Source organism: Engystomops pustulosus, chromosome 9, assembly GCF_040894005.1.
Source record: "Engystomops pustulosus chromosome 9, aEngPut4.maternal, whole genome shotgun sequence".
NCBI classification, from domain to species: domain Eukaryota; kingdom Metazoa; phylum Chordata; class Amphibia; order Anura; family Leptodactylidae; genus Engystomops; species Engystomops pustulosus.
In genome coordinates, this window is record NC_092419.1 from 68,517,625 (window position 1) to 68,540,861 (window position 23,237).

At 45.7% G+C, this 23,237-nt stretch overlaps 105 pseudogenes; all 105 read left to right on the forward strand.

The window, feature by feature from the left end:
* The first annotated feature begins 28 nt into the window (after nucleotides 1-28).
* LOC140081011 (5S ribosomal RNA) lies at nucleotides 29-147 on the forward strand (annotated as a pseudogene).
* A 70-nt stretch (nucleotides 148-217) lies between these two features.
* On the forward strand, nucleotides 218-336 carry LOC140081698 (5S ribosomal RNA; annotated as a pseudogene).
* A 70-nt stretch (nucleotides 337-406) lies between these two features.
* LOC140089655 (5S ribosomal RNA) lies at nucleotides 407-525 on the forward strand (annotated as a pseudogene).
* Nucleotides 526-595: 70 nt separating this feature from the next.
* LOC140086561 (5S ribosomal RNA) lies at nucleotides 596-714 on the forward strand (annotated as a pseudogene).
* Nucleotides 715-973: 259 nt separating this feature from the next.
* LOC140101074 (5S ribosomal RNA) lies at nucleotides 974-1,092 on the forward strand (annotated as a pseudogene).
* A 70-nt stretch (nucleotides 1,093-1,162) lies between these two features.
* Nucleotides 1,163-1,281, forward strand: LOC140081012 (5S ribosomal RNA; annotated as a pseudogene).
* Nucleotides 1,282-1,351: 70 nt separating this feature from the next.
* Nucleotides 1,352-1,470, forward strand: LOC140093986 (5S ribosomal RNA; annotated as a pseudogene).
* Nucleotides 1,471-1,540: 70 nt separating this feature from the next.
* Nucleotides 1,541-1,659, forward strand: LOC140101075 (5S ribosomal RNA; annotated as a pseudogene).
* Nucleotides 1,660-1,729: 70 nt separating this feature from the next.
* LOC140101076 (5S ribosomal RNA) lies at nucleotides 1,730-1,848 on the forward strand (annotated as a pseudogene).
* Nucleotides 1,849-1,918: 70 nt separating this feature from the next.
* Nucleotides 1,919-2,037, forward strand: LOC140081013 (5S ribosomal RNA; annotated as a pseudogene).
* Nucleotides 2,038-2,107: 70 nt separating this feature from the next.
* Nucleotides 2,108-2,226, forward strand: LOC140101077 (5S ribosomal RNA; annotated as a pseudogene).
* Nucleotides 2,227-2,296: 70 nt separating this feature from the next.
* LOC140091224 (5S ribosomal RNA) lies at nucleotides 2,297-2,415 on the forward strand (annotated as a pseudogene).
* A 70-nt stretch (nucleotides 2,416-2,485) lies between these two features.
* LOC140085634 (5S ribosomal RNA) lies at nucleotides 2,486-2,604 on the forward strand (annotated as a pseudogene).
* A 70-nt stretch (nucleotides 2,605-2,674) lies between these two features.
* LOC140101079 (5S ribosomal RNA) lies at nucleotides 2,675-2,793 on the forward strand (annotated as a pseudogene).
* A 259-nt stretch (nucleotides 2,794-3,052) lies between these two features.
* LOC140081699 (5S ribosomal RNA) lies at nucleotides 3,053-3,171 on the forward strand (annotated as a pseudogene).
* A 70-nt stretch (nucleotides 3,172-3,241) lies between these two features.
* Nucleotides 3,242-3,360, forward strand: LOC140101080 (5S ribosomal RNA; annotated as a pseudogene).
* Nucleotides 3,361-3,430: 70 nt separating this feature from the next.
* LOC140101081 (5S ribosomal RNA) lies at nucleotides 3,431-3,549 on the forward strand (annotated as a pseudogene).
* A 70-nt stretch (nucleotides 3,550-3,619) lies between these two features.
* On the forward strand, nucleotides 3,620-3,738 carry LOC140101082 (5S ribosomal RNA; annotated as a pseudogene).
* A 70-nt stretch (nucleotides 3,739-3,808) lies between these two features.
* LOC140097699 (5S ribosomal RNA) lies at nucleotides 3,809-3,927 on the forward strand (annotated as a pseudogene).
* Nucleotides 3,928-4,186: 259 nt separating this feature from the next.
* Nucleotides 4,187-4,305, forward strand: LOC140078552 (5S ribosomal RNA; annotated as a pseudogene).
* Nucleotides 4,306-4,375: 70 nt separating this feature from the next.
* LOC140101084 (5S ribosomal RNA) lies at nucleotides 4,376-4,494 on the forward strand (annotated as a pseudogene).
* Nucleotides 4,495-4,753: 259 nt separating this feature from the next.
* LOC140090008 (5S ribosomal RNA) lies at nucleotides 4,754-4,872 on the forward strand (annotated as a pseudogene).
* A 70-nt stretch (nucleotides 4,873-4,942) lies between these two features.
* Nucleotides 4,943-5,061, forward strand: LOC140101085 (5S ribosomal RNA; annotated as a pseudogene).
* A 70-nt stretch (nucleotides 5,062-5,131) lies between these two features.
* Nucleotides 5,132-5,250, forward strand: LOC140087025 (5S ribosomal RNA; annotated as a pseudogene).
* Nucleotides 5,251-5,320: 70 nt separating this feature from the next.
* On the forward strand, nucleotides 5,321-5,439 carry LOC140092616 (5S ribosomal RNA; annotated as a pseudogene).
* A 70-nt stretch (nucleotides 5,440-5,509) lies between these two features.
* On the forward strand, nucleotides 5,510-5,628 carry LOC140091264 (5S ribosomal RNA; annotated as a pseudogene).
* Nucleotides 5,629-5,698: 70 nt separating this feature from the next.
* LOC140092618 (5S ribosomal RNA) lies at nucleotides 5,699-5,817 on the forward strand (annotated as a pseudogene).
* A 70-nt stretch (nucleotides 5,818-5,887) lies between these two features.
* On the forward strand, nucleotides 5,888-6,006 carry LOC140101086 (5S ribosomal RNA; annotated as a pseudogene).
* A 70-nt stretch (nucleotides 6,007-6,076) lies between these two features.
* On the forward strand, nucleotides 6,077-6,195 carry LOC140091266 (5S ribosomal RNA; annotated as a pseudogene).
* A 259-nt stretch (nucleotides 6,196-6,454) lies between these two features.
* On the forward strand, nucleotides 6,455-6,573 carry LOC140084440 (5S ribosomal RNA; annotated as a pseudogene).
* A 70-nt stretch (nucleotides 6,574-6,643) lies between these two features.
* On the forward strand, nucleotides 6,644-6,762 carry LOC140091781 (5S ribosomal RNA; annotated as a pseudogene).
* Nucleotides 6,763-6,832: 70 nt separating this feature from the next.
* LOC140101087 (5S ribosomal RNA) lies at nucleotides 6,833-6,951 on the forward strand (annotated as a pseudogene).
* Nucleotides 6,952-7,210: 259 nt separating this feature from the next.
* Nucleotides 7,211-7,329, forward strand: LOC140101176 (5S ribosomal RNA; annotated as a pseudogene).
* A 70-nt stretch (nucleotides 7,330-7,399) lies between these two features.
* Nucleotides 7,400-7,518, forward strand: LOC140087367 (5S ribosomal RNA; annotated as a pseudogene).
* Nucleotides 7,519-7,588: 70 nt separating this feature from the next.
* LOC140081015 (5S ribosomal RNA) lies at nucleotides 7,589-7,707 on the forward strand (annotated as a pseudogene).
* A 70-nt stretch (nucleotides 7,708-7,777) lies between these two features.
* Nucleotides 7,778-7,896, forward strand: LOC140081700 (5S ribosomal RNA; annotated as a pseudogene).
* Nucleotides 7,897-7,966: 70 nt separating this feature from the next.
* Nucleotides 7,967-8,085, forward strand: LOC140101088 (5S ribosomal RNA; annotated as a pseudogene).
* A 259-nt stretch (nucleotides 8,086-8,344) lies between these two features.
* Nucleotides 8,345-8,463, forward strand: LOC140081701 (5S ribosomal RNA; annotated as a pseudogene).
* A 70-nt stretch (nucleotides 8,464-8,533) lies between these two features.
* Nucleotides 8,534-8,652, forward strand: LOC140081016 (5S ribosomal RNA; annotated as a pseudogene).
* A 70-nt stretch (nucleotides 8,653-8,722) lies between these two features.
* Nucleotides 8,723-8,841, forward strand: LOC140094711 (5S ribosomal RNA; annotated as a pseudogene).
* A 70-nt stretch (nucleotides 8,842-8,911) lies between these two features.
* LOC140091267 (5S ribosomal RNA) lies at nucleotides 8,912-9,030 on the forward strand (annotated as a pseudogene).
* A 259-nt stretch (nucleotides 9,031-9,289) lies between these two features.
* On the forward strand, nucleotides 9,290-9,408 carry LOC140101089 (5S ribosomal RNA; annotated as a pseudogene).
* A 70-nt stretch (nucleotides 9,409-9,478) lies between these two features.
* Nucleotides 9,479-9,597, forward strand: LOC140081017 (5S ribosomal RNA; annotated as a pseudogene).
* Nucleotides 9,598-9,667: 70 nt separating this feature from the next.
* Nucleotides 9,668-9,786, forward strand: LOC140093988 (5S ribosomal RNA; annotated as a pseudogene).
* Nucleotides 9,787-9,856: 70 nt separating this feature from the next.
* LOC140101091 (5S ribosomal RNA) lies at nucleotides 9,857-9,975 on the forward strand (annotated as a pseudogene).
* Nucleotides 9,976-10,045: 70 nt separating this feature from the next.
* LOC140101092 (5S ribosomal RNA) lies at nucleotides 10,046-10,164 on the forward strand (annotated as a pseudogene).
* Nucleotides 10,165-10,234: 70 nt separating this feature from the next.
* Nucleotides 10,235-10,353, forward strand: LOC140090345 (5S ribosomal RNA; annotated as a pseudogene).
* A 70-nt stretch (nucleotides 10,354-10,423) lies between these two features.
* LOC140101093 (5S ribosomal RNA) lies at nucleotides 10,424-10,542 on the forward strand (annotated as a pseudogene).
* A 70-nt stretch (nucleotides 10,543-10,612) lies between these two features.
* On the forward strand, nucleotides 10,613-10,731 carry LOC140081018 (5S ribosomal RNA; annotated as a pseudogene).
* Nucleotides 10,732-10,801: 70 nt separating this feature from the next.
* On the forward strand, nucleotides 10,802-10,920 carry LOC140091225 (5S ribosomal RNA; annotated as a pseudogene).
* Nucleotides 10,921-10,990: 70 nt separating this feature from the next.
* Nucleotides 10,991-11,109, forward strand: LOC140081019 (5S ribosomal RNA; annotated as a pseudogene).
* A 259-nt stretch (nucleotides 11,110-11,368) lies between these two features.
* LOC140101095 (5S ribosomal RNA) lies at nucleotides 11,369-11,487 on the forward strand (annotated as a pseudogene).
* A 70-nt stretch (nucleotides 11,488-11,557) lies between these two features.
* On the forward strand, nucleotides 11,558-11,676 carry LOC140090612 (5S ribosomal RNA; annotated as a pseudogene).
* A 70-nt stretch (nucleotides 11,677-11,746) lies between these two features.
* Nucleotides 11,747-11,865, forward strand: LOC140081020 (5S ribosomal RNA; annotated as a pseudogene).
* Nucleotides 11,866-11,935: 70 nt separating this feature from the next.
* Nucleotides 11,936-12,054, forward strand: LOC140096204 (5S ribosomal RNA; annotated as a pseudogene).
* Nucleotides 12,055-12,313: 259 nt separating this feature from the next.
* Nucleotides 12,314-12,432, forward strand: LOC140091226 (5S ribosomal RNA; annotated as a pseudogene).
* A 70-nt stretch (nucleotides 12,433-12,502) lies between these two features.
* LOC140101096 (5S ribosomal RNA) lies at nucleotides 12,503-12,621 on the forward strand (annotated as a pseudogene).
* A 70-nt stretch (nucleotides 12,622-12,691) lies between these two features.
* On the forward strand, nucleotides 12,692-12,810 carry LOC140093990 (5S ribosomal RNA; annotated as a pseudogene).
* Nucleotides 12,811-12,880: 70 nt separating this feature from the next.
* LOC140101098 (5S ribosomal RNA) lies at nucleotides 12,881-12,999 on the forward strand (annotated as a pseudogene).
* A 70-nt stretch (nucleotides 13,000-13,069) lies between these two features.
* Nucleotides 13,070-13,188, forward strand: LOC140083521 (5S ribosomal RNA; annotated as a pseudogene).
* Nucleotides 13,189-13,258: 70 nt separating this feature from the next.
* On the forward strand, nucleotides 13,259-13,377 carry LOC140101099 (5S ribosomal RNA; annotated as a pseudogene).
* A 70-nt stretch (nucleotides 13,378-13,447) lies between these two features.
* On the forward strand, nucleotides 13,448-13,566 carry LOC140081021 (5S ribosomal RNA; annotated as a pseudogene).
* Nucleotides 13,567-13,636: 70 nt separating this feature from the next.
* LOC140098033 (5S ribosomal RNA) lies at nucleotides 13,637-13,755 on the forward strand (annotated as a pseudogene).
* Nucleotides 13,756-14,014: 259 nt separating this feature from the next.
* On the forward strand, nucleotides 14,015-14,133 carry LOC140084441 (5S ribosomal RNA; annotated as a pseudogene).
* A 70-nt stretch (nucleotides 14,134-14,203) lies between these two features.
* On the forward strand, nucleotides 14,204-14,322 carry LOC140095250 (5S ribosomal RNA; annotated as a pseudogene).
* A 259-nt stretch (nucleotides 14,323-14,581) lies between these two features.
* LOC140101100 (5S ribosomal RNA) lies at nucleotides 14,582-14,700 on the forward strand (annotated as a pseudogene).
* A 259-nt stretch (nucleotides 14,701-14,959) lies between these two features.
* LOC140081702 (5S ribosomal RNA) lies at nucleotides 14,960-15,078 on the forward strand (annotated as a pseudogene).
* Nucleotides 15,079-15,148: 70 nt separating this feature from the next.
* LOC140101101 (5S ribosomal RNA) lies at nucleotides 15,149-15,267 on the forward strand (annotated as a pseudogene).
* A 70-nt stretch (nucleotides 15,268-15,337) lies between these two features.
* Nucleotides 15,338-15,456, forward strand: LOC140101102 (5S ribosomal RNA; annotated as a pseudogene).
* A 70-nt stretch (nucleotides 15,457-15,526) lies between these two features.
* LOC140101104 (5S ribosomal RNA) lies at nucleotides 15,527-15,645 on the forward strand (annotated as a pseudogene).
* A 70-nt stretch (nucleotides 15,646-15,715) lies between these two features.
* Nucleotides 15,716-15,834, forward strand: LOC140081022 (5S ribosomal RNA; annotated as a pseudogene).
* A 70-nt stretch (nucleotides 15,835-15,904) lies between these two features.
* On the forward strand, nucleotides 15,905-16,023 carry LOC140101106 (5S ribosomal RNA; annotated as a pseudogene).
* Nucleotides 16,024-16,093: 70 nt separating this feature from the next.
* LOC140101107 (5S ribosomal RNA) lies at nucleotides 16,094-16,212 on the forward strand (annotated as a pseudogene).
* A 70-nt stretch (nucleotides 16,213-16,282) lies between these two features.
* On the forward strand, nucleotides 16,283-16,401 carry LOC140101108 (5S ribosomal RNA; annotated as a pseudogene).
* Nucleotides 16,402-16,660: 259 nt separating this feature from the next.
* On the forward strand, nucleotides 16,661-16,779 carry LOC140101109 (5S ribosomal RNA; annotated as a pseudogene).
* A 259-nt stretch (nucleotides 16,780-17,038) lies between these two features.
* On the forward strand, nucleotides 17,039-17,157 carry LOC140081703 (5S ribosomal RNA; annotated as a pseudogene).
* A 70-nt stretch (nucleotides 17,158-17,227) lies between these two features.
* On the forward strand, nucleotides 17,228-17,346 carry LOC140101110 (5S ribosomal RNA; annotated as a pseudogene).
* A 70-nt stretch (nucleotides 17,347-17,416) lies between these two features.
* LOC140101111 (5S ribosomal RNA) lies at nucleotides 17,417-17,535 on the forward strand (annotated as a pseudogene).
* Nucleotides 17,536-17,605: 70 nt separating this feature from the next.
* LOC140101112 (5S ribosomal RNA) lies at nucleotides 17,606-17,724 on the forward strand (annotated as a pseudogene).
* Nucleotides 17,725-17,794: 70 nt separating this feature from the next.
* Nucleotides 17,795-17,913, forward strand: LOC140081024 (5S ribosomal RNA; annotated as a pseudogene).
* A 70-nt stretch (nucleotides 17,914-17,983) lies between these two features.
* On the forward strand, nucleotides 17,984-18,102 carry LOC140101113 (5S ribosomal RNA; annotated as a pseudogene).
* Nucleotides 18,103-18,172: 70 nt separating this feature from the next.
* On the forward strand, nucleotides 18,173-18,291 carry LOC140101114 (5S ribosomal RNA; annotated as a pseudogene).
* Nucleotides 18,292-18,361: 70 nt separating this feature from the next.
* Nucleotides 18,362-18,480, forward strand: LOC140101117 (5S ribosomal RNA; annotated as a pseudogene).
* Nucleotides 18,481-18,550: 70 nt separating this feature from the next.
* On the forward strand, nucleotides 18,551-18,669 carry LOC140089892 (5S ribosomal RNA; annotated as a pseudogene).
* Nucleotides 18,670-18,739: 70 nt separating this feature from the next.
* On the forward strand, nucleotides 18,740-18,858 carry LOC140081705 (5S ribosomal RNA; annotated as a pseudogene).
* A 70-nt stretch (nucleotides 18,859-18,928) lies between these two features.
* LOC140091268 (5S ribosomal RNA) lies at nucleotides 18,929-19,047 on the forward strand (annotated as a pseudogene).
* Nucleotides 19,048-19,306: 259 nt separating this feature from the next.
* On the forward strand, nucleotides 19,307-19,425 carry LOC140084442 (5S ribosomal RNA; annotated as a pseudogene).
* Nucleotides 19,426-19,495: 70 nt separating this feature from the next.
* On the forward strand, nucleotides 19,496-19,614 carry LOC140084443 (5S ribosomal RNA; annotated as a pseudogene).
* Nucleotides 19,615-19,684: 70 nt separating this feature from the next.
* On the forward strand, nucleotides 19,685-19,803 carry LOC140089978 (5S ribosomal RNA; annotated as a pseudogene).
* Nucleotides 19,804-19,873: 70 nt separating this feature from the next.
* LOC140098500 (5S ribosomal RNA) lies at nucleotides 19,874-19,992 on the forward strand (annotated as a pseudogene).
* A 70-nt stretch (nucleotides 19,993-20,062) lies between these two features.
* On the forward strand, nucleotides 20,063-20,181 carry LOC140087954 (5S ribosomal RNA; annotated as a pseudogene).
* Nucleotides 20,182-20,440: 259 nt separating this feature from the next.
* Nucleotides 20,441-20,559, forward strand: LOC140081706 (5S ribosomal RNA; annotated as a pseudogene).
* A 70-nt stretch (nucleotides 20,560-20,629) lies between these two features.
* LOC140101118 (5S ribosomal RNA) lies at nucleotides 20,630-20,748 on the forward strand (annotated as a pseudogene).
* A 70-nt stretch (nucleotides 20,749-20,818) lies between these two features.
* Nucleotides 20,819-20,937, forward strand: LOC140088009 (5S ribosomal RNA; annotated as a pseudogene).
* A 70-nt stretch (nucleotides 20,938-21,007) lies between these two features.
* LOC140101119 (5S ribosomal RNA) lies at nucleotides 21,008-21,126 on the forward strand (annotated as a pseudogene).
* A 70-nt stretch (nucleotides 21,127-21,196) lies between these two features.
* On the forward strand, nucleotides 21,197-21,315 carry LOC140082966 (5S ribosomal RNA; annotated as a pseudogene).
* Nucleotides 21,316-21,385: 70 nt separating this feature from the next.
* On the forward strand, nucleotides 21,386-21,504 carry LOC140097700 (5S ribosomal RNA; annotated as a pseudogene).
* A 259-nt stretch (nucleotides 21,505-21,763) lies between these two features.
* Nucleotides 21,764-21,882, forward strand: LOC140078553 (5S ribosomal RNA; annotated as a pseudogene).
* A 70-nt stretch (nucleotides 21,883-21,952) lies between these two features.
* On the forward strand, nucleotides 21,953-22,071 carry LOC140101120 (5S ribosomal RNA; annotated as a pseudogene).
* A 70-nt stretch (nucleotides 22,072-22,141) lies between these two features.
* Nucleotides 22,142-22,260, forward strand: LOC140086664 (5S ribosomal RNA; annotated as a pseudogene).
* A 70-nt stretch (nucleotides 22,261-22,330) lies between these two features.
* Nucleotides 22,331-22,449, forward strand: LOC140090009 (5S ribosomal RNA; annotated as a pseudogene).
* A 70-nt stretch (nucleotides 22,450-22,519) lies between these two features.
* On the forward strand, nucleotides 22,520-22,638 carry LOC140101121 (5S ribosomal RNA; annotated as a pseudogene).
* Nucleotides 22,639-22,708: 70 nt separating this feature from the next.
* Nucleotides 22,709-22,827, forward strand: LOC140092894 (5S ribosomal RNA; annotated as a pseudogene).
* Nucleotides 22,828-22,897: 70 nt separating this feature from the next.
* On the forward strand, nucleotides 22,898-23,016 carry LOC140092619 (5S ribosomal RNA; annotated as a pseudogene).
* Nucleotides 23,017-23,086: 70 nt separating this feature from the next.
* On the forward strand, nucleotides 23,087-23,205 carry LOC140091270 (5S ribosomal RNA; annotated as a pseudogene).
* Nucleotides 23,206-23,237: the final 32 nt, after the last annotated feature.

Here is a 23,237-nt window from a genome sequence, read left to right on the forward strand (position 1 = left end):
AAAAGAAGGTTCAAATTGAACAGCTGCTGTCAACGGCCATTCTAAGCTGAATGTGCCTGCTCTCGTCAGATCGCAGCAGCAATGCAGCTTAAGGCTTGGCAAGTACCAGCATGGGAGACTGGCTGGGAATCCCAAGTTCTGTTGACCTTTTTGAACCTGAAAATTGTGTTAGTTTCTCTATGAGATAGTAAAAGAAGGTTCAAATTGAACAGCTGCTGTCAACGGCCATTCTTAGCTGAATGTGCCTGCTCTCGTCAGATCGCAGCAGCAATGCAGCTTAAGGCTTGGCAAGTACCAGCATGGGAGACTGGCTGGGAATCCCAAGTTCCGTTGACCTTTTTGAACCTGAAAATTGTGTTAGTTTCTCTATGAGATAGTAAAAGAAGGTTCAAATTGAACAGCTGCTGTCAACGGCCATTCTAAGCTGAATGTGCCTGCTCTCGTCAGATTGCAGCAGCAATGCAGCTTAAGGCTTGGCAAGTACCAGCATGGGAGACTGGCTGGGAATCCCAAGTTCTGTTGACCTTTTTGAACCTGAAAATTGTGTTAGTTTCTCTATGAGATAGTAAAAGAAGGTTCAAATTGAACAGCTGCTGTCAACGGCCATTCTTAGCTGAATGTGCCTGCTCTCGTCAGATCGCAGCAGCAATGCAGCTTAAGGCTTGTCAAGTACCAGCATGGGAGACTGGCTGGGAATCCCAAGTTCCGTTGACCTTTTTGAACCTGAAAATTGTGTTACTTTCTCTATGAGATAGTAAAAGAAGGTTCAAACTGAACAGCTGCTGTCAACGGCCATTCTAAGCTGAATGTGCGTGCTCTTGTCGGATCGCAGCAGCGATGCGGCTTAAGGCTTGGCAAGTACCAGCATGAGAGACTGGCTGGGAATCCCAAGTTCTGTTGACCTTTTTGAACCTGAAAATTGTGTTAGTTTCTCTATGAGATAGTAAAAGAAGGGTCAAATTGAACAGCTGCTGTCAACGGCCATTCTAAGCTGAATGTGCCTGCTCTCGTCAGATCGCAGCAGCAATGCAGCTTAAGGCTTGGCAAGTACCAGCATGGGAGACTGGCTGGGAATCCCAAGTTCCGTTGACCTTTTTGAACCTGAAAATTGTGTTAGTTTCTCTATAAGATAGTAAAAGAAGGTTCAAATTGAACAGCTGCTGTCAACGGCCATTCTAAGCTGAATGTGCCTGCTCTCGTCAGATCGCAGCAGCAATGCAGCTTAAGGCTTGGCAAGTACCAGCATGGGAGACTGGCTGGGAATCCCAAGTTCTGTTGACCTTTTTGAACCTGAAAATTGTGTTAGTTTCTCTATGAGATAGTAAAAGAAGGTTCAAATTGAACAGCTGCTGTCAACGGCCATTCTTAGCTGAATGTGCCTGCTCTCGTCAAATCGCAGCAGCAATGCAGCTTAAGGCTTGGCAAGTACCAGCATGGGAGACTGGCTGGGAATCCCAAGTTCCGTTGACCTTTTTGAACCTGAAAATTGTGTTAGTTTCTCTATGAGATAGTAAAAGAAGGTTCAAATTGAACAGCTGCTGTCAACGGCCATTCTAAGCTGAATGTGCCTGCTCTCGTCAGATCGCAGCAGCAATGCAGCTTAAGGCTTGGCAAGTACCAGCATGGGAGACTGGCTGGGAATCCCAAGTTCCGTTGACCTTTTTGAACCTGAAAATTGTTAGTTTCTCTGTCAAAGATGGTAAAAGAAGGTTCAAATTGAATAGCTGCTGTCAACGGCCATTCTAAGCTGAATGTGCCTGCTCTCGTCAGATCGCAGCAGCAATGCAGCTTAAGGCTTGGCAAGTACCAGCATGGGAGACTGGCTGGGAATCCCAAGTTCCGTTGACCTTTTTGAACCTGAAAATTGTTAGTTTCTCTGTCAAAGATGGTAAAAGAAGGTTCAAATTGAATAGCTGCTGTCAACGGCCATTCTAAGCTGAATGTGCCTGCTCTCGTCAGATCGCAGCAGCAATGCAGCTTAAGGCTTGGCAAGTACCAGCATGGGAGACTGGCTGGGAATCCCAAGTTCTGTTGACCTTTTTGAACCTGAAAATTGTGTTAGTTTCTCTATGAGATAGTAAAAGAAGGTTCAAATTGAACAGCTGCTGTCAACGGCCATTCTAAGCTGAATGTGCCTGCTCTCGTCAGATCGCAGCAGCAATGCAGCTTAAGGCTTGGCAAGTACCAGCATGGGAGACTGGCTGGGAATCCCAAGTTCCGTTGACCTTTTTGAACCTGAAAATTGTGTTAGTTTCTCTATAAGATAGTAAAAGAAGGTTCAAATTGAACAGCTGCTGTCAACGGCCATTCTAAGCTGAATGTGCCTGCTCTCGTCAGATCGCAGCAGCAATGCAGCTTAAGGCTTGGCAAGTACCAGCATTGGAGACTGGCTAGGAATCCCAAGTTCCGTTGACCTTTTTGAACCTGAAAATTGTGTTATTTTCTCTATGAGATAGTAAAAGAAGGTTCAAATTGAACAGCTGCTGTCAACGGCCATTCTAAGCTGAATGTGCCTGCTCTCGTCAGATCGCAGCAGCAATGCAGCTTAAGGCTTGGCAAGTACCAGCAAGGGAGACTGGCTGGGAATCCCAAGTTCCGTTGACCTTTTTGAACCTGAAAATTGTGTTACTTTCTCTATGAGATAGTGAAAGAAAGTAGAAATTAGGCAGCTGCTGTCAACGGCCATTCTAAGCTGAATGTGCCTGCTCTCGTCAGATCGCAGCAGCAATGCAGCTTAAGGCTTGGCAAGTACCAGCATGGGAGACTGGCTGGGAATCCCAAGTTCCGTTGACCTTTTTGAACCTGAAAATTGTGTTAGTTTCTCTATAAGATAGTAAAAGAAGGTTCAAATTGAACAGATGCTGTCAACGGCCATTCTAAGCTGAATGTGCGTGCTCTCGTCAGATCGCAGCAGCAATGCAGCTTAAGGCTTGGCAAGTACCAGCATGCGAGACTGGCTGGAAATCCCAAGTTCTGTTGACCTTTTTGAACCTGAAAATTGTGTTCGTTTCTCTATGAGATAGTAAAAGAAGGTTCAAATTGAACAGCTGCTGTCAACGGCCATTCTTAGCTGAATGTGCCTGCTCTCGTCAGATCGCAGCAGCAATGCAGCTTAAGGCTTGGCAAGTACCAGCATGGGAGACTGGCTGGGAATCCCAAGTTCCGTTGACCTTTTTGAACCTGAAAATTGTGTTAGTTTCTCTATGAGATAGTAAAAGAAGGTTCAAATTGAACAGCTGCTGTCAACGGCCATTCTAAGCTGAATGTGCCTGCTCTCGTCAGATCGCAGCAGCAATGCAGCTTAAGGCTTGGCAAGTACCAGCATGGGAGACTGGCTGGGAATCCCAAGTTCCGTTGACCTTTTTGAACCTGAAAATTGTGTTACTTTCTCTATGAGATAGTGAAAGAAAGTAGAAATTAGGCAGCTGCTGTCAACGGCCATTCTAAGCTGAATGTGCCTGCTCTCGTCAGATCGCAGCAGCAATGCAGCTTAAGGCTTGGCAAGTACCAGCATGGGAGACTGGCTGGGAATCCCAAGTTCCGTTGACCTTTTTGAACCTGAAAATTGTTAGTTTCTCTGTCAAAGATGGTAAAAGAAGGTTCAAATTGAATAGCTGCTGTCAACGGCCATTCTAAGCTGAATGTGCCTGCTCTCGTCAGATCGCAGCAGCAATGCAGCTTAAGGCTTGGCAAGTACCAGCATGGGAGACTGGCTGGGAATCCCAAGTTCCGTTGACCTTTTTGAACCTGAAAATTGTGTTAGTTTCTCTATGAGATAGTAAAAGAAGGTTCAAATTGAACAGCTGCTGTCAACGGCCATTCTAAGCTGAATGTGCCTGCTCTCGTCAGATTGCATCAGCAATGCAGCTTAAGGCTTGGCAAGTACCAGCATGGGAGACTGGCTGGGAATCCCAAGTTCCGTTGACCTTTTTGAACCTGAAAATTGTGTTACTTTCTCTATGAGATAGTAAAAGAAGGTTCAAATTGAACAGCTGCTGTAAACGGCCATTCTAAGCTGAATGTGCGTGCTCTTGTCGGATCGCAGCAGCGATGCGGCTTAAGGCTTGACAAGTACCGGCATGGGAGACTGGCTGCGAATCCCAAGTTCCGTTGACCTTTTTGAACCTGAAAATTGTGTTAGTTTCTCTATGAGATAGTAAAAGAAGGTTAAAATTGAACAGCTGCTGTCAACGGCCATTCTAAGCTGAATGTGCCTGCTCTCGTCAGATCGCAGCAACAATGCAGCTTAAGGCTTGGCAAGTACCAGCATGGGAGACTGGCTGGGAATCCCAAGTTCTGTTGACCTTTTTGAACCTGAAAATTGTTAGTTTCTCTGTCAAAGATGGTAAAAGAAGGTTCAAATTGAACAGCTGCTGTCAACGGCCATTCTAAGCTGAATGTGCCTGCTCTCGTCAGATCGCAGCAGCAATGCAGCTTAAGGCTTGGCAAGTACCAGCATGGGAGACTGGCTGGGAATCCCAAGTTCCGTTGACCTTTTTGAACCTGAAAATTGTGTTAGTTTCTCTATGAGATAGTAAAAGAAGGTTCAAACTGAACAGCTGCTGTCAACGGCCATTCTAAGCTGAATGTGCCTGCTCTCGTCAGATCGCAGCAGCAATGCAGCTTAAGGCTTGGCAAGTACCAGCATGGGAGACTGGCTGGGAATCCCGAATTCTGTTAACCTTTTTGAACCTGAAAATTGTGTTAGTTTCTCTATGAGATAGTAAAAGAAGGTTCAAATTGAACAGCTGCTGTCAACGGCCATTCTAAGCTGAATGTGCCTGCTCTCGACAGATCGCAGCAGCAATGCAGCTTAAGGCTTGGCAAGTACCAGCATGGGAGACTGGCTGGGAATCCCAAGTTCTGTTGACCTTTTTGAACCTGAAAATTGTGTTAGTTTCTCTATGAGATAGTAAAAGAAGGTTCAAATTGAACAGCTGCTGTCAACGGCCATTCTAAGCTGAATGTGCCTGCTCTCGTCAGATCGCAGCAGCAATGCAGCTTAAGGCTTGGCAAGTACCAGCATGGGAGACTGGCTGGGAATCCCAAGTTCCGTTGACCTTTTTGAACCTGAAAATTGTGTTAGTTTCTCTATGAGATAGTAAAAGAAGGTTCAAATTGAACAGCTGCTGTCAACGGCCATTCTAAGCTGAATGTGCCTGCTCTCGTCAGATCGCAGCAGCAATGCAGCTTAAGGCTTGGCAAGTACCAGCATGGGAGACTGGCTGGGAATCCCAAGTTCCGTTGAACTTTTTGAACCTGAAAATTGTGTTAGTTTCTCTATGAGATAGTAAAAGAAGGTTCAAATTGAATAGCTGCTGTCAACGGCCATTCTAAGCTGAATGTGCCTGCTCTCGTCAGATCGCATCAGCAATGCAGCTTAAGGCTTGGCAAGTACCAGCATGGGAGACTGGCTGGGAATCCCAAGTTCTGTTGACCTTTTTGAACCTGAAAATTGTGTTAGTTTCTCTATGAGATAGTAAAAGAAGGTTCAAATTGAACAGCTGCTGTCAACGGCCATTCTAAGCTGAATGTGCCTGCTCTCGTCAGATCGCATCAGCAATGCAGCTTAAGGCTTGGCAAGTACCAGCATGGGAGACTGGCTGGGAATCCCAAGTTCCGTTGACCTTTTTGAACCTGAAAATTGTGTTAGTTTCTCTATGAGATAGTAAAAGAAGGTTCAAATTGAACAGCTGCTGTCAACGGCCATTCTAAGCTGAATGTGCCTGCTCTCGTCAGATCGCATCAGCAATGCAGCTTAAGGCTTGGCAAGTACCAGCATGGGAGACTGGCTGGGAATCCCAAGTTCTGTTGACCTTTTTGAACCTGAAAATTGTGTTAGTTTCTCTATGAGATAGTAAAAGAAGGTTCAAATTGAACAGCTGCTGTCAACGGCCATTCTAAGCTGAATGTGCCTGCTCTCGTCAGATCGCAGCAGCAATGCAGCTTAAGGCTTGGCAAGTACCAGCATGGGAGACTGGCTGGGAATCCCAAGTTCCGTTGACCTTTTTGAACCTGAAAATTGTGTTAGTTTCTCTATGAGATAGTAAAAGAAGGTTCAAATTGAACAGCTGCTGTCAACGGCCATTCTAAGCTGAATGTGCCTGCTCTCGTCAGATCGCATCAGCAATGCAGCTTAAGGCTTGGCAAGTACCAGCATGGGAGACTGGCTGGGAATCCCAAGTTCCGTTGACCTTTTTGAACCTGAAAATTGTGTTACTTTCTCTATGAGATAGTAAAAGAAGGTTCAAACTGAACAGCTGCTGTCAACGGCCATTCTAAGCTGAATGTGCGTGCTCTTGTCGGATCGCAGCAGCGATGCGGCTTAAGGCTTGACAAGTACCGGCATGGGAGACTGGCTGCGAATCCCAAGTTCCGTTGACCTTTTTGAACCTGAAAATTGTGTTAGTTTCTCTATGAGATAGTAAAAGAAGGTTCAAACTGAACAGCTGCTGTCAACGGCCATTCTAAGCTGAATGTGCCTGCTCTCGTCAGATCGCAGCATCAATGCAGCTTAAGGCTTGGCAAGTACCAGCATGGGAGACTGGCTGGGAATCCCAAGTTCCGTTGACCTTTTTGAACCTGAAAATTGTGTTAGTTTCTCTATGAGATAGTAAAAGAAGGTTCAAATTAAAAAGCTGCTGTCAACGGCCATTCTAAGCTTAATGTGCCTGCTCTCGTCAGATCGCAGCATCAATGCAGCTTAAGGCTTGGCAAGTACCAGCATGGGAGACTGGCTGGGAATCCCAAGTTCTGTTGACCTTTTTGAACCTGAAAATTGTGTTAGTTTCTCTATGAGATAGTAAAAGAAGGTTCAAATTGAACAGCTGCTGTCAACGGCCATTCTAAGCTGAATGTGCCTGCTCTCGTCAGATCGCAGCAGCAATGCAGCTTAAGGCTTGGCAAGTACCAGCATGGGAGACTGGCTGGGAATCCCAAGTTCCGTTGACCTTTTTGAACCTGAAAATTGTGTTAGTTTCTCTATAAGATAGTAAAAGAAGGTTCAAATTGAACAGCTGCTGTCAACGGCCATTCTAAGCTGAATGTGCGTGCTCTCGTCAGATCGCAGCAGCAATGCAGCTTAAGGCTTGGCAAGTACCAGCTTGCGAGACTGGCTGGGAATCCCAAGTTCCGTTGACCTTTTTGAACCTGAAAATTGTGTTTGTTTCTCTATGAGATAGTAAAAGAAGGTTCAAATTGAATAGCTGCTGTCAACGGCCATTCTAAGCTGAATGTGCCTGCTCTCATCAGATCGCAGCAGCAATGCAGCTTAAGGCTTGGCAAGTACCAGCATGGGAGACTGGCTGGGAATCCCAAGTTCCGTTGACCTTTTTGAACCTGAAAATTGTGTTAGTTTCTCTATGAGATAGTAAAAGAAGGTTCAAACTGAACAGCTGCTGTCAACGGCCATTCTAAGCTGAATGTGCGTGCTCTCGTCAGATCGCAGCAGCAATGCAGCTTAAGGCTTGGCAAGTACCAGCATGGGAGACTGGCTGGGAATCCCAAGTTCCGTTGACCTTTTTGAACCTGAAAATTGTGTTAGTTTCTCTATGAGATAGTAAAAGAAGGTTCAAATTGAACAGCTGCTGTCAACGGCCATTCTAAGCTGAATGTGCCTGCTCTCGTCAGATCGCAGCAGCAATGCAGCTTAAGGCTTGGCAAGTACCAGCATGGGAGACTGGCTGGGAATCCCAAGTTCTGTTGACCTTTTTGAACCTGAAAATTGTGTTAGTTTCTCTATGAGATAGTAAAAGAAGGTTCAAATTGAACAGCTGCTGTCAACGGCCATTCTTAGCTGAATGTGCCTGCTCTCGTCAGATCGCAGCAGCAATGCAGCTTAAGGCTTGGCAAGTACCAGCATGGGAGACTGGCTGGGAATCCCAAGTTCCGTTGACCTTTTTGAACCTGAAAATTGTGTTAGTTTCTCTATGAGATAGTAAAAGAAGGTTCAAACTGAACAGCTGCTGTCAACGGCCATTCTAAGCTGAATGTGCCTGCTCTCGTCAGATCGCAGCAGCAATGCAGCTTAAGGCTTGGCAAGTACCAGCATGGGAGACTGGCTGGGAATCCCAAGTTCCGTTGACCTTTTTGAACCTGAAAATTGTGTTAGTTTCTCTATGAGATAGTAAAAGAAGGTTCAAATTGAACAGCTGCTGTCAACGGCTATTCTCAGCTGAATGTGCCTGCTCTCGTCAAATTGCAGCAGCAATGCAGCTTAAGGCTTGGCAAGTACCAGCATGGGAGACTGGCTGGGAATCCCAAGTTCTGTTGACCTTTTTGAACCTGAAAATTGTGTTAGTTTCTCTATGAGATAGTAAAAGAAGGTTCAAATTGAACAGCTGCTGTCAACGGCCATTCTTAGCTGAATGTGCCTGCTCTCGTCAGATCGCAGCAGCAATGCAGCTTAAGGCTTGGCAAGTACCAGCATGGGAGACTGGCTGGGAATCCCAAGTTCCGTTGACCTTTTTGAACCTGAAAATTGTGTTAGTTTCTCTATGAGATAGTAAAAGAAGGTTCAAATTGAACAGCTGCTGTCAACGGCCATTCTAAGCTGAATGTGCCTGCTCTCGTCAGATCGCAGCAGCAATGCAGCTTAAGGCTTGGCAAGTACCAGCATGGGAGACTGGCTGGGAATCCCAAGTTCTGTTGACCTTTTTGAACCTGAAAATTGTGTTAGTTTCTCTATGAGATAGTAAAAGAAGGTTCAAATTGAACAGCTGCTGTCAACGGCCATTCTTAGCTGAATGTGCCTGCTCTCGTCAGATCGCAGCAGCAATGCAGCTTAAGGCTTGGCAAGTACCAGCATGGGAGACTGGCTGGGAATCCCAAGATCCGTTGCCCATTTTGATCCTGAAAATTGTGTTAGTTTCTCTATGAGATAGTAAAAGAAGGTTCAAATTGAACAGCTGCTGTCAACGGCCATTCTAAGCTGAATGTGCCTGCTCTCGTCAGATCGCATCAGCAATGCAGCTTAAGGCTTGGCAAGTACCAGCATGGGAGACTGGCTGGGAATCCCAAGTTCCGTTGACCTTTTTGAACCTGAAAATTGTGTTACTTTCTCTATGAGATAGTAAAAGAAGGTTCAAACTGAACAGCTGCTGTCAACGGCCATTCTAAGCTGAATGTGCGTGCTCTTGTCGGATCGCAGCAGCGATGCGGCTTAAGGCTTGGCAAGTACCAGCATGAGAGACTGGCTGGGAATCCCAAGTTCTGTTGACCTTTTTGAACCTGAAAATTGTGTTAGTTTCTCTATGAGATAGTAAAAGAAGGTTCAAATTGAACAGCTGCTGTCAACGGCCATTCTAAGCTGAATGTGCCTGCTCTCGTCAGATCGCAGCAGCAATGCAGCTTAAGGCTTGGCAAGTACCAGCATGGGAGACTGGCTGGGAATCCCAAGTTCCGTTGACCTTTTTGAACCTGAAAATTGTGTTAGTTTCTCTATAAGATAGTAAAAGAAGGTTCAAATTGAACAGCTGCTGTCAACGGCCATTCTAAGCTGAATGTGCCTGCTCTCGTCAGATCGCAGCAGCAATGCAGCTTAAGGCTTGGCAAGTACCAGCATGGGAGACTGGCTGGGAATCCCAAGTTCTGTTGACCTTTTTGAACCTGAAAATTGTGTTAGTTTCTCTATGAGATAGTAAAAGAAGGTTCAAATTGAACAGCTGCTGTCAACGGCCATTCTTAGCTGAATGTGCCTGCTCTCGTCAAATCGCAGCAGCAATGCAGCTTAAGGCTTGGCAAGTACCAGCATGGGAGACTGGCTGGGAATCCCAAGTTCCGTTGACCTTTTTGAACCTGAAAATTGTGTTAGTTTCTCTATGAGATAGTAAAAGAAGGTTCAAATTGAACAGCTGCTGTCAACGGCCATTCTAAGCTGAATGTGCCTGCTCTCGTCAGATCGCAGCAGCAATGCAGCTTAAGGCTTGGCAAGTACCAGCATGGGAGACTGGCTGGGAATCCCAAGTTCCGTTGACCTTTTTGAACCTGAAAATTGTTAGTTTCTCTGTCAAAGATGGTAAAAGAAGGTTCAAATTGAATAGCTGCTGTCAACGGCCATTCTAAGCTGAATGTGCCTGCTCTCGTCAGATCGCAGCAGCAATGCAGCTTAAGGCTTGGCAAGTACCAGCATGGGAGACTGGCTGGGAATCCCAAGTTCCGTTGACCTTTTTGAACCTGAAAATTGTTAGTTTCTCTGTCAAAGATGGTAAAAGAAGGTTCAAATTGAATAGCTGCTGTCAACGGCCATTCTAAGCTGAATGTGCCTGCTCTCGTCAGATCGCAGCAGCAATGCAGCTTAAGTCTTGGCAAGTACCAGCATGGGAGACTGGCTGGGAATCCCAAGTTCTGTTGACCTTTTTGAACCTGAAAATTGTGTTAGTTTCTCTATGAGATAGTAAAAGAAGGTTCAAATTGAACAGCTGCTGTCAACGGCCATTCTAAGCTGAATGTGCCTGCTCTCGTCAGATCGCAGCAGCAATGCAGCTTAAGGCTTGGCAAGTACCAGCATGGGAGACTGGCTGGGAATCCCAAGTTCCGTTGACCTTTTTGAACCTGAAAATTGTGTTAGTTTCTCTATAAGATAGTAAAAGAAGGTTCAAATTGAACAGCTGCGGTCAACGGCCATTCTAAGCTGAATGTGCCTGCTCTCGTCAGATCGCAGCAGCAATGCAGCTTAAGGCTTGGCAAGTACCAGCATGGGAGACTGGCTGGGAATCCCAAGTTCTGTTGACCTTTTTGAACCTGAAAATTGTGTTAGTTTCTCTATGAGATAGTAAAAGAAGGTTCAAATTGAACAGCTGCTGTCAACGGCCATTCTAAGCTGAATGTGCCTGCTCTCGTCAGATCGCAGCAGCAATGCAGCTTAAGGCTTGGCAAGTACCAGCATTGGAGACTGGCTAGGAATCCCAAGTTCCGTTGACCTTTTTGAACCTGAAAATTGTGTTATTTTCTCTATGAGATAGTAAAAGAAGGTTCAAATTGAACAGCTGCTGTCAACGGCCATTCTAAGCTGAATGTGCCTGCTCTCGTCAGATCGCAGCAGCAATGCAGCTTAAGGCTTGGCAAGTACCAGCATGGGAGACTGGCTGGGAATCCCAAGTTCTGTTGACCTTTTTGAACCTGAAAATTGTGTTAGTTTCTCTATGAGATAGTAAAAGAAGGTTCAAATTGAACAGCTGCTGTCAACGGCCATTCTTAGCTGAATGTGACTGCTCTCGTCAAATCGCAGCAGCAATGCAGCTTAAGGCTTGGCAAGTACCAGCATGGGAGACTGGCTGGGAATCCCAAGTTCCATTGACCTTTTTGAACCTGAAAATTGTGTTAGTTTCTCTATGAGATAGTAAAAGAAGGTTCAAATTGAACAGCTGCTGTCAACGGCCATTCTAAGCTGAATGTGCCTGCTCTCGTCAGATCGCAGCAGCAATGCAGCTTAAGGCTTGGCAAGTACCAGCATGGGAGACTGGCTGGGAATCCCAAGTTCCGTTGACCTTTTTGAACCTGAAAATTGTTAGTTTCTCTGTCAAAGATGGTAAAAGAAGGTTCAAATTGAATAGCTGCTCTCAACGGCCATTCTAAGCTGAATGTGCCTGCTCTCGTCAGATCGCAGCAGCAATGCAGCTTAAGGCTTGGCAAGTACCAGCATGGGAGACTGGCTGGGAATCCCAAGTTCTGTTGACCTTTTTGAACCTGAAAATTGTGTTAGTTTCTCTATGAGATAGTAAAAGAAGGTTCAAATTGAACAGCTGCTGTCAACGGCCATTCTAAGCTGAATGTGCCTGCTCTCGTCAGATCGCAGCAGCAATGCAGCTTAAGGCTTGGCAAGTACCAGCATGGGAGACTGGCTGGGAATCCCAAGTTCTGTTGACCTTTTTGAACCTGAAAATTGTGTTAGTTTCTCTATGAGATAGTAAAAGAAGGTTCAAATTGAACAGCTGCTGTCAACGGCCATTCTTAGCTGAATGTGCCTGCTCTCGTCAAATCGCAGCAGCAATGCAGCTTAAGGCTCGGCAAGTACCAGCATGGGAGACTGGCTGGGAATCCCAAGTTCTGTTGACCTTTTTGAACCTGAAAATTGTGTTAGTTTCTCTATGAGATAGTAAAAGAAGGTTCAAATTGAACAGCTGCTGTCAACGGCCATTCTTAGCTGAATGTGCCTGCTCTCGTCAAATCGCAGCAGCAATGCAGCTTAAGGCTTGGCAAGTACCAGCATGTGAGACTGGCTGGGAATCCCAAGTTCCGTTGACCTTTTTGAACCTGAAAATTGTGTTAGTTTCTCTATGAGATAGTAAAAGAAGGTTCAAATTGAACAGCTGCTGTCAACGGCCATTCTAAGCTGAATGTGCCTGCTCTCGTCAGATCGCAGCAGCAATGCAGCTTAAGGCTTGGCAAGTACCAGCATTGGAGACTGGCTAGGAATCCCAAGTTCCGTTGACCTTTTTGAACCTGAAAATTGTGTTATTTTCTCTATGAGATAGTAAAAGAAGGTTCAAATTGAACAGCTGCTGTCAACGGCCATTCTAAGCTGAATGTGCCTGCTCTCGTCAGATCGCAGCAGCAATGCAGCTTAAGGCTTGGCAAGTACCAGCATGGGAGACTGGCTGGGAATCCCAAGTTCCGTTGACCTTTTTGAACCTGAAAATTGTGTTAGTTTCTCTATGAGATAGTAAAAGAAGGTTCAAATTGAACAGCTGCTGTCAACGGCCATTCTTAGCTGAATGTGCCTGCTCTCGTCAAATCGCAGCAGCAATGCAGCTTAAGGCTTGGCAAGTACCAGCATGGGAGACTGGCTGGGAATCCCAAGTTCCGTTGACCTTTTTGAACCTGAAAATTGTGTTAGTTTCTCTATGAGATAGTAAAAGAAGGTTCAAATTGAACAGCTGCTGTCAACGGCCATTCTAAGCTGAATGTGCCTGCTCTCGTCAGATCGCAGCAGCAATGCAGCTTAAGGCTTGGCAAGTACCAGCATGGGAGACTGGCTGGGAATCCCAAGTTCCGTTGACCTTTTTGAACCTGAAAATTGTTAGTTTCTCTGTCAAAGATGGTAAAAGAAGGTTCAAATTGAATAGCTGCTGTCTACGGCCATTCTAAGCTGAATGTGCCTGCTCTCGTCAGATCGCAGCAGCAATGCAGCTTAAGGCTTGGCAAGTACCAGCATGGGAGACTGGCTGGGAATCCCAAGTTCCGTTGACCTTTTTGAACCTGAAAATTGTTAGTTTCTCTGTCAAAGATGGTAAAAGAAGGTTCAAATTGAATAGCTGCTGTCAACGGCCATTCTAAGCTGAATGTGCCTGCTCTCGTCAGATCGCAGCAGCAATGCAGCTTAAGGCTTGGCAAGTACCAGCATGGGAGACTGGCTGGGAATCCCAAGTTCCGTTGACCTTTTTGAACCTGAAAATTGTGTTAGTTTCTCTATGAGATAGTAAAAGAAGGTTCAAATTGAACAGCTGCTGTCAACGGCCATTCTAAGCTGAATGTGCCTGCTCTCGTCAGATCGCAGCAGCAATGCAGCTTAAGGCTTGGCAAGTACCAGCATGGGAGACTGGCTGGGAATCCCAAGTTCTGTTGACCTTTTTGAACCTGAAAATTGTGTTAGTTTCTCTATGAGATAGTAAAAGAAGGTTCAAATTGAACAGCTGCTGTCAACGGCCATTTTTAGCTGAATGTGCCTGCTCTCGTCAGATCGCATCAGCAATGCAGCTTAAGGCTTGGCAAGTACCAGCATGGGAGACTGGCTGGGAATCCCAAGTTCCGTTGACCTTTTTGAACCTGAAAATTGTGTTACTTTCTCTATGAGATAGTAAAAGAAGGTTCAAACTGAACAGCTGCTGTCAACGGCCATTCTAAGCTGAATGTGCGTGCTCTTGTCGGATCGCAGCAGCGATGCGGCTTAAGGCTTGACAAGTACCGGCATGGGAGACTGGCTGCGAATCCCAAGTTCCGTTGACCTTTTTGAACCTGAAAATTGTGTTAGTTTCTCTATGAGATAGTAAAAGAAGGTTCAAACTGAACAGCTGCTGTCAACGGCCATTCTAAGCTGAATGTGCCTGCTCTCGTCAGATCGCAGCATCAATGCAGCTTAAGGCTTGGCAAGTACCAGCATGGGAGACTGGCTGGGAATCCCAAGTTCCGTTGACCTTTTTGAACCTGAAAATTGTGTTAGTTTCTCTATGACATAGTAAAAGAAGGTTCAAATTAAAAAGCTGCTGTCAACGGCCATTCTAAGCTTAATGTGCCTGCTCTCGTCAGATCGCAGCATCAATGCAGCTTAAGGCTTGGCAAGTACCAGCATGGGAGTCTGGCTGGGAATCCCAAGTTCCGTTGACCTTTTTGAACCTGAAAATTGTGTTAGTTTCTCTATGAGATAGTAAAAGAAGGTTCAAATTGAACAGCTGCTGTCAACGGCCATTCTAAGCTGAATGTGCCTGCTCTCGTCAGATTGCATCAGCAATGAAGCTTAAGGCTTGGCAAGTACCAGCATGGGAGACTGGCTGGGAATCCCAAGTTCTGTTGACCTTTTTGAACCTGAAAATTGTGTTAGTTTCTCTATGAGATAGTAAAAGAAGGTTCAAATTGAACAGCTGCTGTCAACGGCCATTCTAAGCTGAATGTGCCTGCTCTCGTCAGATCGCAGCAGCAATGCAGCTTAAGGCTTGGCAAGTACCAGCATGGGAGACTGGCTGGGAATCCCAAGTTCCGTTGACCTTTTTGAACCTGAAAATTGTGTTAGTTTCTCTATAAGATAGTAAAAGAAGGTTCAAATTGAACAGCTGCTGTCAACGGCCATTCTAAGCTGAATGTGCGTGCTCTCGTCAGATCGCAGCAGCAATGCAGCTTAAGGCTTGGCAAGTACCAGCATGCGAGACTGGCTGGAAATCCCAAGTTCTGTTGACCTTTTTGAACCTGAAAATTGTGTTAGTTTCTCTATGAGATAGTAAAAGAAGGTTCAAATTGAACAGCTGCTGTCAACGGCCATTCTTAGCTGAATGTGCCTGCTCTCGTCAGATCGCAGCAGCAATGCAGCTTAAGGCTTGGCAAGTACCAGCATGGGAGACTGGCTGGGAATCCCAAGTTCCGTTGACCTTTTTGAACCTGAAAATTGTGTTAGTTTCTCTATGAGATAGTAAAAGAAGGTTCAAATTGAACAGCTGCTGTCAACGGCCATTCTAAGCTGAATGTGCCTGCTCTCGTCAGATCGCAGCAGCAATGCAGCTTAAGGCTTGGCAAGTACCAGCATGGGAGACTGGCTGGGAATCCCAAGTTCCGTTGACCTTTTTGAACCTGAAAATTGTGTTACTTTCTCTATGAGATAGTGAAAGAAAGTAGAAATTAGGCAGCTGCTGTCAACGGCCATTCTAAGCTGAATGTGCCTGCTCTCGTCAGATCGCAGCAGCAATGCAGCTTAAGGCTTGGCAAGTACCAGCATGGGAGACTGGCTGGGAATCCCAAGTTCCGTTGACCTTTTTGAACCTGAAAATTGTTAGTTTCTCTGTCAAAGATGGTAAAAGAAGGTTCAAATTGAATAGCTGCTGTCAACGGCCATTCTAAGCTGAATGTGCCTGCTCTCGTCAGATCGCAGCAGCAATGCAGCTTAAGGCTTGGCAAGTACCAGCATGGGAGACTGGCTGGGAATCCCAAGTTCCGTTGACCTTTTTGAACCTGAAAATTGTGTTAGTTTCTCTATGAGATAGTAAAAGAAGGTTCAAATTGAACAGCTGCTGTCAACGGCCATTCTAAGCTGAATGTGCCTGCTCTCGTCAGATCGCAGCAGCAATGCAGCTTAAGGCTTGGCAAGTACCAGCATGGGAGACTGGCTGGGAATCCCAAGTTCTGTTGACCTTTTTGAACCTGAAAATTGTGTTACTTTCTCTATGAGATAGTAAAAGAAGGTTCAAATTGAACAGCTGCTGTCAACGGCCATTCTAAGCTGAATGTGCCTGCTCTCGTCAGATCGCAGCAGCAATGCAGCTTAAGGCTTGGCAAGTACCAGCATGGGAGACTGGCTGGGAATCCCAAGTTCCGTTGACCTTTTTGAACCTGAAAATTGTGTTACTTTCTCTATGAGATAGTGAAAGAAAGTAGAAATTAGGCAGCTGCTGTCAACGGCCATTCTAAGCTGAATGTGCCTGCTCTCGTCAGATCGCAGCAGCAATGCAGCTTAAGGCTTGGCAAGTACCAGCATGGGAGACTGGCTGGGAATCCCAAGTTCCGTTGACCTTTTTGAACCTGAAAATTGTGTTACTTTCTCTATGAGATAGTGAAAGAAAGTAGAAATTAGGCAGCTGCTGTCAACGGCCATTCTAAGCTGAATGTGCCTGCTCTCGTCAGATCGCAGCAGCAATGCAGCTTAAGGCTTGGCAAGTACCAGCATGGGAGACTGGCTGGGAATCCCAAGTTCCGTTGACCTTTTTGAACCTGAAAATTGTGTTAGTTTCTCTATGAGATAGTAAAAGAAGGTTCAAATTGAACAGCTGCTGTCAACGGCCATTCTAAGCTGAATGTGCCTGCTCTCGTCAGATTGCATCAGCAATGAAGCTTAAGGCTTGGCAAGTACCAGCATGGGAGACTGGCTGGGAATCCCAAGTTCTGTTGACCTTTTTGAACCTGAAAATTGTGTTAGTTTCTCTATGAGATAGTAAAAGAAGGTTCAAATTGAACAGCTGCTGTCAACGGCCATTCTAAGCTGAATGTGCCTGCTCTCGTCAGATCGCAGCAGCAATGCAGCTTAAGGCTTGGCAAGTACCAGCATGGGAGACTGGCTGGGAATCCCAAGTTCCGTTGACCTTTTTGAACCTGAAAATTGTGTTAGTTTCTCTATAAGATAGTAAAAGAAGGTTCAAATTGAACAGCTGCTGTCAACGGCCATTCTAAGCTGAATGTGCGTGCTCTCGTCAGATCGCAGCAGCAATGCAGCTTAAGGCTTGGCAAGTACCAGCATGCGAGACTGGCTGGAAATCCCAAGTTCTGTTGACCTTTTTGAACCTGAAAATTGTGTTAGTTTCTCTATGAGATAGTAAAAGAAGGTTCAAATTGAACAGCTGCTGTCAACGGCCATTCTTAGCTGAATGTGCCTGCTCTCGTCAGATCGCAGCAGCAATGCAGCTTAAGGCTTGGCAAGTACCAGCATGGGAGACTGGCTGGGAATCCCAAGTTCCGTTGACCTTTTTGAACCTGAAAATTGTGTTAGTTTCTCTATGAGATAGTAAAAGAAGGTTCAAATTGAATAGCTGCTGTCAACGGCCATTCTAAGCTGAATGTGCCTGCTCTCGTCAGATCGCAGCAGCAATGCAGCTTAAGGCTTGGCAAGTACCAGCATGGGAGACTGGCTGGGAATCCCAAGTTCCGTTGACCTTTTTGAACCTGAAAATTGTGTTACTTTCTCTATGAGATAGTGAAAGAAAGTAGAAATTAGGCAGCTGCTGTCAACGGCCATTCTAAGCTGAATGTGCCTGCTCTCGTCAGATCGCAGCAGCAATGCAGCTTAAGGCTTGGCAAGTACCAGCATGGGAGACTGGCTGGGAATCCCAAGTTCCGTTGACCTTTTTGAACCTGAAAATTGTTAGTTTCTCTGTCAAAGATGGTAAAAGAAGGTTCAAATTGAATAGCTGCTGTCAACGGCCATTCTAAGCTGAATGTGCCTGCTCTCGTCAGATCGCAGCAGCAATGCAGCTTAAGGCTTGGCAAGTACCAGCATGGGAGACTGGCTGGGAATCCCAAGTTCCGTTGACCTTTTTGAACCTGAAAATTGTGTTAGTTTCTCTATGAGATAGTAAAAGAAGGTTCAAATTGAACAGCTGCTGTCAACGGCCATTCTAAGCTGAATGTGCCTGCTCTCGTCAGATCGCAGCAGCAATGCAGCTTAAGGCTTGGCAAGTACCAGCATGGGAGACTGGCTGGGAATCCCAAGTTCTGTTGACCTTTTTGAACCTGAAAATTGTGTTACTTTCTCTATGAGATAGTAAAAGAAGGTTCAAATTGAACAGCTGCTGTCAACGGCCATTCTAAGCTGAATGTGCCTGCTCTCGTCAGATCGCAGCAGCAATGCAGCTTAAGGCTTGGCAAGTACCAGCATGGGAGACTGGCTGGGAATCCCAAGTTCCGTTGACCTTTTTGAACCTGAAAATTGTGTTACTTTCTCTATGAGATAGTGAAAGAAAGTAGAAATTAGGCAGCTGCTGTCAACGGCCATTCTAAGCTGAATGTGCCTGCTCTCGTCAGATCGCAGCAGCAATGCAGCTTAAGGCTTGGCAAGTACCAGCATGGGAGACTGGCTGGGAATCCCAAGTTCCGTTGACCTTTTTGAACCTGAAAATTGTGTTACTTTCTCTATGAGATAGTGAAAGAAAGTAGAAATTAGGCAGCTGCTGTCAACGGCCATTCTAAGCTGAATGTGCCTGCTCTCGTCAGATCGCAGCAGCAATGCAGCTTAAGGCTTGGCAAGTACCAGCATGGGAGACTGGCTGGGAATCCCAAGTTCCGTTGACCTTTTTGAACCTGAAAATTGTGTTAGTTTCTCTATGAGATAGTAAAAGAAGGTTCAAATTGAACAGCTGCTGTCAACGGCCATTCTAAGCTGAATGTGCGTGCTCTCGTCAGATCGCAGCAGCAATGCAGCTTAAGGCTTGGCAAGTACCAGCATGGGAGACTGGCTGGGAATCCCAAGTTCTGTTGACCTTTTTGAACCTGAAAATTGTGTTAGTTTCTCTATGAGATAGTAAAAGAAGGTTCAAATTGAACAGCTGCTGTCAACGGCCATTCTTAGCTGAATGTGCCTGCTCTCGTCAGATCGCAGCAGCAATGCAGCTTAAGGCTTGGCAAGTACCAGCATGGGAGACTGGCTGGGAATCCCAAGTTCCGTTGACCTTTTTGAACCTGAAAATTGTGTTAGTTTCTCTATGAGATAGTAAAAGAAGGTTCAAATTGAACAGCTGCTGTCAACGGCCATTCTAAGCTGAATGTGCCTGCTCTCGTCAGATCGCATCAGCAATGCAGCTTAAGGCTTGGCAAGTACCAGCATGGGAGACTGGCTGGGAATCCCAAGTTCCGTTGACCTTTTTGAACCTGAAAATTGTGTTACTTTCTCTATGAGATAGTAAAAGAAGGTTCAAACTGAACAGCTGCTGTCAACGGCCATTCTAAGCTGAATGTGCGTGCTCTTGTCGGATCGCAGCAGCGATGCGGCTTAAGGCTTGACAAGTACCGGCATGGGAGACTGGCTGCGAATCCCAAGTTCCGTTGACCTTTTTGAACCTGAAAATTGTGTTAGTTTCTCTATGAGATAGTAAAAGAAGGTTCAAACTGAACAGCTGCTGTCAACGGCCATTCTAAGCTGAATGTGCCTGCTCTCGTCAGATCGCAGCATCAATGCAGCTTAAGGCTTGGCAAGTACCAGCATGGGAGACTGGCTGGGAATCCCAAGTTCCGTTGACCTTTTTGAACCTGAAAATTGTGTTAGTTTCTCTATGAGATAGTAAAAGAAGGTTCAAACTGAACAGCTGCTGTCAACGGCCATTCTAAGCTGAATGTGCCTGCTCTCGTCAGATCGCAGCATCAATGCAGCTTAAGGCTTGGCAAGTACCAGCATGGGAGACTGGCTGGGAATCCCAAGTTCCGTTGACCTTTTTGAACCTGAAAATTGTGTTAGTTTCTCTATGACATAGTAAAAGAAGGTTCAAATTAAAAAGCTGCTGTCAACGGCCATTCTAAGCTTAATGTGCCTGCTCTCGTCAGATCGCAGCATCAATGCAGCTTAAGGCTTGGCAAGTACCAGCATGGGAGACTGGCTGGGAATCCCAAGTTCCGTTGACCTTTTTGAACCTGAAAATTGTGTTAGTTTCTCTATGAGATAGTAAAAGAAGGTTCAAATTGAACAGCTGCTGTCAACGGCCATTCTAAGCTGAATGTGCCTGCTCTCGTCAGATTGCATCAGCAATGCAGCTTAAGGCTTGGCAAGTACCAGCATGGGAGACTGGCTGGGAATCCCAAGTTCTGTTGACCTTTTTGAACCTGAAAATTGTGTTAGTTTCTCTATGAGATAGTAAAAGAAGGTTCAAATTGAACAGCTGCTGTCAACGGCCATTCTAAGCTGAATGTGCCTGCTCTCGTCAGATCGCAGCAGCAATGCAGCTTAAGGCTTGGCAAGTACCAGCATGGGAGACTGGCTGGGAATCCCAAGTTCCATTGACCTTTTTGAACCTGAAAATTGTGTTAGTTTCTCTATAAGATAGTAAAAGAAGGTTCAAATTGAACAGCTGCTGTCAACGGCCATTCTAAGCTGAATGTGCGTGCTCTCGTCAGATCGCAGCAGCAATGCAGCTTAAGGCTTGGCAAGTACCAGCATGCGAGACTGGCTGGAAATCCCAAGTTCTGTTGACCTTTTTGAACCTGAAAATTGTGTTAGTTTCTCTATGAGATAGTAAAAGAAGGTTCAAATTGAACAGCTGCTGTCAACGGCCATTCTTAGCTGAATGTGCCTGCTCTCGTCAGATCGCAGCAGCAATGCAGCTTAAGGCTTGGCAAGTACCAGCATGGGAGACTGGCTGGGAATCCCAAGTTCCGTTGACCTTTTTGAACCTGAAAATTGTGTTAGTTTCTCTATGAGATAGTAAAAGAAGGTTCAAATTGAACAGCTGCTGTCAACGGCCATTCTAAGCTGAATGTGCCTGCTCTCGTCAGATCGCAGCAGCAATGCAGCTTAAGGCTTGGCAAGTACCAGCATGGGAGACTGGCTGGGAATCCCAAGTTCCGTTGACCTTTTTGAACCTGAAAATTGTGTTACTTTCTCTATGAGATAGTGAAAGAAAGTAGAAATTAGGCAGCTGCTGTCAACGGCCATTCTAAGCTGAATGTGCCTGCTCTCGTCAGATCACAGCAGCAATGCAGCTTAAGGCTTGGCAAGTACCAGCATGGGAGACTGGCTGGGAATCCCAAGTTCCGTTGACCTTTTTGAACCTGAAAATTGTTAGTTTCTCTGTCAAAGATGGTAAAAGAAGGTTCAAATTGAATAGCTGCTGTCAACGGCCATTCTAAGCTGAATGTGCCTGCTCTCGTCAGATCGCAGCAGCAATGCAGCTTAAGGCTTGGCAAGTACCAGCATGGGAGACTGGCTGGGAATCCCAAGTTCCGTTGACCTTTTTGAACCTGAAAATTGTGTTAGTTTCTCTATGAGATAGTAAAAGAAGGTTCAAATTGAACAGCTGCTGTCAACGGCCATTCTTAGCTGAATGTGCCTGCTCTCGTCAGATCGCAGCAGCAATGCAGCTTAAGGCTTGGCAAGTACCAGCATGGGAGACTGGCTGGGAATCCCAAGTTCTGTTGACCTTTTTGAACCTGAAAATTGTGTTAGTTTCTCTATGAGATAGTAAAAGAAGGTTCAAATTGAACAGCTGCTGTCAACGGCCATTCTAAGCTGAATGTGCCTGCTCTCGTCAGATTGCATCAGCAATGCAGCTTAAGGCTTGGCAAGTACCAGCATGGGAGACTGGCTGGGAATCCCAAGTTCCGTTGACCTTTTTGAACCTGAAAATTGTGTTACTTTCTCTATGAGATAGTAAAAGAAGGTTCAAATTGAACAGCTGCTGTAAACGGCCATTCTAAGCTGAATGTGCGTGCTCTTGTCGGATCGCAGCAGCGATGCGGCTTAAGGCTTGACAAGTACCGGCATGGGAGACTGGCTGCGAATCCCAAGTTCCGTTGACCTTTTTGAACCTGAAAATTGTGTTAGTTTCTCTATGAGATAGTAAAAGAAGGTTAAAATTGAACAGCTGCTGTCAACGGCCATTCTAAGCTGAATGTGCCTGCTCTCGTCAGATCGCAGCAACAATGCAGCTTAAGGCTTGGCAAGTACCAGCATGGGAGACTGGCTGGGAATCCCAAGTTCTGTTGACCTTTTTGAACCTGAAAATTGTTAGTTTCTCTGTCAAAGATGGTAAAAGAAGGTTCAAATTGAACAGCTGCTGTCAACGGCCATTCTAAGCTGAATGTGCCTGCTCTCGTCAGATCGCAGCAGCAATGCAGCTTAAGGCTTGGCAAGTACCAGCATGGGAGACTGGCTGGGAATCCCAAGTTCCGTTGACCTTTTTGAACCTGAAAATTGTGTTAGTTTCTCTATGAGATAGTAAAAGAAGGTTCAAACTGAACAGCTGCTGTCAACGGCCATTCTAAGCTGAATGTGCCTGCTCTCGTCAGATCGCAGCAGCAATGCAGCTTAAGGCTTGGCAAGTACCAGCATGGGAGACTGGCTGGGAATCCCAAGTTCCGTTAACCTTTCTGAACCTGAAAATTGTGTTAGTTTCTCTATGAGATAGTAAAAGAAGGTTCAAATTGAACAGCTGCTGTCAACGGCCATTCTAAGCTGAATGTGCCTGCTCTCGACAGATCGCAGCAGCAATGCAGCTTAAGGCTTGGCAAGTACCAGCATGGGAGACTGGCTGGGAATCCCAAGTTCTGTTGACCTTTTTGAACCTGAAAATTGTGTTAGTTTCTCTATGAGATAGTAAAAGAAGGTTCAAATTGAACAGCTGCTGTCAACGGCCATTCTAAGCTGAATGTGCCTGCTCTCGTCAGATCGCAGCAGCAATGCAGCTTAAGGCTTGGCAAGTACCAGCATGGGAGACTGGCTGGGAATCCCAAGTTCCGTTGACCTTTTTGAACCTGAAAATTGTGTTAGTTTCTCTATGAGATAGTAAAAGAAGGTTCAAATTGAACAGCTGCTGTCAACGGCCATTCTAAGCTTAATGTGCCTGCTCTCGTCAGATCGCAGCAGCAATGCAGCTTAAGGCTTGGCAAGTACCAGCATGGGAGACTGGCTGGGAATCCCAAGTTCCGTTGAACTTTTTGAACCTGAAAATTGTGTTAGTTTCTCTATGAGATAGTAAAAGAAGGTTCAAATTGAATAGCTGCTGTCAACGGCCATTCTAAGCTGAATGTGCCTGCTCTCGTCAGATCGCATCAGCAATGCAGCTTAAGGCTTGGCAAGTACCAGCATGGGAGACTGGCTGGGAATCCCAAGTTCTGTTGACCTTTTTGAACCTGAAAATTGTGTTAGTTTCTCTATGAGATAGTAAAAGAAGGTTCAAATTGAACAGCTGCTGTCAACGGCCATTCTAAGCTGAATGTGCCTGCTCTCGTCAGATCGCATCAGCAATGCAGCTTAAGGCTTGGCAAGTACCAGCATGGGAGACTGGCTGGGAATCCCAAGTTCCGTTGACCTTTTTGAACCTGAAAATTGTGTTAGTTTCTCT